General features: G+C 35.3%; 1 protein-coding gene across 1 annotated transcript in view; it reads right to left on the bottom strand.

Annotated features, from left to right (window-relative positions):
• ZNF407 (zinc finger protein 407) overlaps positions 1–6,237 on the bottom strand; it is a 327,241-nt gene that overhangs the window by 309,314 nt on the left and 11,690 nt on the right. The gene's annotated exons all lie outside the window — the stretch shown is intronic.

The following is a 6,237-nucleotide window of genomic DNA, read 5'->3' as shown; positions in this document are numbered from 1 at the left end:
TGTTGATACCTGAAACACGAATGTACCGAGACACAAATTTTCTGGAGAAACCAGTTCTACCCTAGTAAACTAATCGCCGAGTCTCGGGAAGGTGCCCGGGGTTGTAATAAACACGGAAAGTAAGATTAATTGTCCTGAAGTGCTTAAAATCTATAGGCTTGATTCTGCTTGTACTAAACCCCGTAAACACAATTTCCAGTCATTACAGGGCAAACAGGAGGAAAAATCACTGGGAAGAAAAACAAAGTTAAGGTTTTTAAACAGACAATTTAAACGTGAAAGAAGACATGGATGCACCGCATGCCGCATCCTCTGAGATGCCGGGGCGTTCCAATGAATTGAGCAGTAACTACTGAAGAAGCTACATTAGGGTAATACATCTGATGCAAGTACAATGGGACAAAAAAATAAAAAAAAGATGCTCCAACAGATTGATGCAGCAGTCAATTCTTATAGATTAAATTTGGTTAAAATTGAGGGTGTTCCAACAACTTACAGTTAAACCGTATAAAACATAAATCAGAGTCTATTTTTTCCATTTTTGGGTAACATCCCACTTACTAACGCCTGTAGTACTAGAGGAGAGACATTCATTGATAAAGGTTAGGCTCAGTTAGTTATCCTCTAAATTTTAAAGTAAAGTTACTAAAGGCACCAAGGAAAATCACAGCTGAATCATCTTGATGCAATTTCTACACAGTAATGATTAAAACCAAAGATAAAGCCAATGTAAACCTTCTGAATTCTGGATGTAAATCTGAACCATGCAACTTAAGCCTATCAACAAAACAACCCAACCAAAATTTTAATCAAGCAAACCTCTCTCCCTGTCAGTACCAACCACTGACACCGTCAGCTCTCAGGCTCCCTTCTCATGGTAACCAAAACTGAGACAACTTTTTTGTCACCTCCTTCTGCCAACAGAAGGCAATTTTTAACAGTATCTTTCTCAACGCTTAGGCCAGTCCTTCCAAACCATGGATCATAACGACGGAAATCTCTTTTTCAGTAGGTTACTGAATTTTAGGACTGCTGCTTGCCTTAGCACTAACTGTTAAACCCCAGTTTTTGCACCATCAGCCTGTTTCCCATTAGTCCCAACTCCTGCCTTCTCAGGAGGGGCTCAGACCCTCCCTGCGTGGGCACGGCAGGCGCTCACTCTCGGAGGATGCGTTCAGAGCAAGGTGCCTATGGCCTAACAGAAATGCACGCGTCCTGCATGTCACAGCAATCTACAGTAAAGTAAAAAATTAAAAATGCATGCCTGTAAAAGCACTAGTTATACGTGCCACACATATCATAGTCACACCATGGCGCATCTTGATAATTACCATTTGGAAGTGCATTGAATTGGATTGCGTGTAACACAGGTATTAGTCTGAATCACTATCTCTAATTCAAATACAAACATATACTCTCACAAGTATGTCCTTTAGATACCTTCTGCCTTCAGCAAGCACAACTAAGTCATTATTATAACCCAACTCATCATGCAAATTGGTAAAAACACATTTTATTAAGTCAGAAAGTTGGTCTTGAATTTTCTGTATCGGTTGTAATACCCGTCAGTCTCAAAGAGAAGAGTCCTTCCACCGCCTGTACCTCAGTCTCCCACCCACTGGCTTTAACTCCAGCCAGCTCCATGGCAGTCTTCCAGGCCAAGAGAGTCTCGCACAACACACCGTAGGATCGGTACCAGCTGTTTAAAGATGCTGCGAGCTTTTCTGAATAAAAGTAAATTGCTTCCATTTCAAGCAGTTTTCTTAAATGGTAAAAATAGGGACTACGTACTGAAGGTCAGGTCTGCAAATCCAATAAAATGATAGATAACTGAACAAAAATTGGCAAGATAATATAACACATATGTTACCTTACTCCCTAAATTTTTCTAGTATTTTCTTATTAATTTGTTTAAAAGCGTGTGCAAGTTTGGAAAGCTGTTACGTAGGTTCACCTCCTTTTCTTTACTGAAGTAAACGTAGACACTAGTGTATGATAGGACCAACCGGCAAAATGCAGATAGAGAAACTCAGAATATCTGGATCTGGAACAGTCATTTCACACACACTTATCTAAACAGCTGTACCAAATACATATTTCTTGTTTGGACACATCCGTAGGTATGATGTGTGTAATTAATTGTTCATTCCAAAATGCAATTTCATGATGCATTTGATGATTTAGGTATACAACAGTTTTAGTTCTCAGAGCTGACTAAAAATGGTGATTTTAATTTATTCCTTCTGCCTACAATTACCCACAACCATGTATTTTTAAATATTTCCAGCCTATAAAAATTACTAATTTTTGCCACTTGTGTTTATCTGCATTTAGACTTTGATTTGGATAAATTAAGCTCTCAAGTGTTCCTTGCTTTATGAAACTCTGCATGTTGTACACTTCAACACAAATAAATGACTTCTACCATTAGAGGTTTAAATAATGTAATGTATTTCATGCTCAGCCTGAAGCTGGATTCCAATGAAGTTGCTAATGCACGTAATGATTAAGTGTAACTCAAATACTAACTGTGTTGTTGAAAACATGACAGGCAATAATTTGGTCTATTATATTCTGCCATTTAATTGCCTAGTACAGACATTCTCTGACACGTTATGAAGCAATGATTTACAATTATTCAAGCTGCAAAGGTCAGAAAGTGACATTATAATCATCTACACAGAGATCCCTTCTAATGCACAAAAACTAGGTAATACCACACAAAAATAGTTTTACTAGAGTAGCAACTTTCTATTTAAGATTTCCCAAACTGCACAAGCATAAATAATTAATTTACATTACAGTACATTAAGGCATCCTTGAAAATATAATGTTTTTCCTGCTCCTACCAATAAATTTATGAATAAGTTTTTTGCTTGCTAAAAGCAATCTTAACAGCAGGCTTTCACTAAAAGTAGCCTGACGTTAACAGTAATCAGTTAAGAAAATCTGATAATCTAAAAGATTTTTCAGAACACAACACACAGGAGCACAGCCAATTTTTTTGATGCAGCTGGTCAAAGCACATTCTTATCTATAAAGTACGAAGATCTATTAGCCACTATACTCAATATAGGCGAGTATTTTTCTTCAGACATTCTCAAAGCAACCAGTGTCATTAAAATACTGAGCTTTATACAGATTAAGATCTCTGAACTATTCTTAGCATTAACAGCAGCAGCAAAAGTGAAGTTATTTCCATGCTTGGGACACTATAACTCTCCTCAAAGCTTGTTTATATGAGGCTTTAAAAAATAACTGAATTTAGCAAAACACTTATTTAGCAGAACACCTTATAACATCTCCAGAATTAATTGGGAAAAGGAGTTTCAAGGCAAATCAAGAACTGAGGAGCAGAAAGTAAAAAAGATCAATACCTCCATCCAACAAGACCAAAAAAAAGCAAAAAGAACCCACCCCAAAACCACCCCACAAGAGAGAACTTCTTCAGCAAAATACAGAAAAAAACCCAAGCCTTTCCACCTCCCTCCAAATTCCTTTGTGTACACAAGTACTTACTTTTGTTACTTAAAGCACTTGACTACTATATATGGAATACTATAGGCAGAATAAACATAATAAAGACATTACTACAAATGTCCTTTCAATTTTTTAGGAAGATAATAAAAAATGTTTACGTGCATGTATTAAATACTAAAAATTTTCCTGAAAATCCAAACCTACCTTATACCCATCTTCCTCAGCAGATTTTTAAGAAATCATAAAGGAGAGAAAAAAAAGAAAGAAACAGCCACATTTACTTGAAACAACTACATTCCCAAAAATTCTGTTTCTGAGAGCAAAGGCAAGAAAAGGCAAAGGAATAGTAGATGCATTTTTAAATCAAATATTGCCTATAAATTCTGTTCAAAATCTCAAGTGCAGAACAATGCATTTTTCATGTTCTACCTGAGGCGTAAAATTTGAAAAGTCCATGATAAGTGTTTTCACTGCATTTCAGCAGGCAAATTAAACGAAATTTTTAAATGCTGGGCAACCAAGATTTGCTCATCTAACCCAGGGTATCAGCCAGTTTCAGAGCCAGACTTTCCAAAATTTAATTCGAATATGCAGCGGTTTGCTACCCGCATAAAATAGATACTACATCTGAAATAATGGGATATATTTTACAGCCATGGGTATGGAAAAGAAAACAATTAACACACATCTGCGATAAGGAAATGAGTAGCAGACGGTTTATTCCAAATGTTAAAACATTAGCGGTGTCCAATTTCTGTGTCATGTAGTTTCTGCTGTGCAGCTGAAGAAAAACAAACCCTGAACTTCAATTAAAAAAAATAAAACAACACAGCAGAATTACTGCCTTTTTCAACAACTAAGTGAATTACATATTGTGTACTTTGTGTCGTGTAAATATGAGGATCATTTGGAAAACTGAGACACAGCAAAGCTTTCCTAAAACACCACCACAGACACAGCTTTTTTTGGTTATTTTTTTTTAGAGACAAAAATTTCCAGATAATTTTTGTCTAAACAAAAAAAAAAAAGTGGTATTTTAAGACCACGCTACACCACGATGTTGCACTGACATTTCACCTTTAACAAGTGCCCAAGCAGATTCAAAAGCTTTTGAAACACAATTTATCCTCACAACTAGCAGAGGGCTTATTACTATGAATCTAAAAGTCAGAGGATAGAATATTAACTACTGCAGAAAAGAAAACATAGTGCAGGACCTTCTGTTTGTGACAAAATTACAGAGTTAATGTTCCTGAAAGATCACTTCACCTTTTAAAGCATGATTTTTAAAAAGGTAAAATTTATAGCAATTAAAGCTAATGAAGAAATGCAGCATGAGCTGCTTATGTTCAGGAACTAATAGGTCCACTGAGCATTTCTAAGATTATTTAGCCATCAATGATAATGAATTGACATTGTCAGTGGTGTTAATGTACCAATGCTCTATAGTGCCACTAATCCGATAGCCAATCCTAGCAATTTTAATTTTTCTTATGTTGCTACTTTATTTTTTTAACCTACACACTACCCAATCCTTTCAATTAAAATAGCAGAAATACAGCACAGGCTATTACACTTTTTTCTCTTCTTCCACATTTAAGGATAGCATATTCATTATTTGGACTACAAATCTGGTCATTCCTCTGGTAATTTCTTCTTCTTCAAATCCTGCTCAATTCTTCAGGACTGTTAGCTACAGTACGAAAATGTCTTTTCCAATTTAATCACTGTTAATGTACAATTCTTAAAATACATTTTTGGTGCACATTAAGTGAAATGTGATGATTATTTAAACGGGTATATAAATCAGATTTTTGTGAGCACAGGGTAATGTTATATGTCTCTTCAGCTGATTGTTTTGCCATATCTAAATATCACAGCTTCATGTTGTTGATGAAAATTAGCTATACAATTCTACACAAAAATGGAAAATGAATACCTGCTTGGCTACCAGGTACGACACATCAGCAACATACAGGAAGCAATCACATTAGCAAAGTGACTAACATTCAAGTCCGCAGTTGAAATCATTCATACATGTTTTGTTCTCTCTCTTGCATAACTGTCATGAATTGCAACCGAGAGTTGTGTAATTTCTGAGACAGATTATAAGAACATGTCAGTCCTGAAGTGAAGGAATGAATTTTTGAAAAAATGAAGTACTGTGCCAAATCCTAATCATTTTAATTCTCTTTTTATAAAAGATACAGTATTTGCTATTTTGAGATTTTTTTTTTACTTTTCCTCTCATGACAGCATAGTTAAATAATATGATGATTTTTCAGTTTAAGTTAAAAGGGAATTGAATAAAGAACCATTGTCAAGTTTGCCGACAACTTCTAAAGAACAGAGCTCAGCCTTAGCTAAACAGTTTTGTGGCTCTGTAGTTGTTAACTATATTCCATGCCAAATTCTTGGCAATTCATTTAGCAGAGATAGTAAATAAGATTTTTCAAACAATATAAAAGAGCCTACCACACATAATGTTCATTTTAAACATGCTGCAAAATAAAGAGTAGCACAAGTTATTCTACTACTGATATTCAGTGGACTTAAGAATTAGGTTGATGCATTTTTATTTCTTGTTTCAAGAAGTCAGCAATTAATTTTCTTAAGTGAGTAAAAACATCCAAAGTATCTCATAATGCTGCATGCAAAATTACTTGAAAAACAGAGAGATGAATCAGTGAAAATCACTCAGCTGCATCTTCAACTGAAGATTCACTTGTCCTTTAAAATGTGTAACTCACTTTGTTC

Source organism: Charadrius vociferus, unplaced genomic scaffold (genome assembly GCF_000708025.1).
Source record: "Charadrius vociferus isolate BGI_N301 unplaced genomic scaffold, ASM70802v2 scaffold195, whole genome shotgun sequence".
In the NCBI taxonomy this organism is placed as follows: domain Eukaryota; kingdom Metazoa; phylum Chordata; class Aves; order Charadriiformes; family Charadriidae; genus Charadrius; species Charadrius vociferus.
This window is presented reverse-complemented; position numbering and strand designations above follow the sequence as displayed.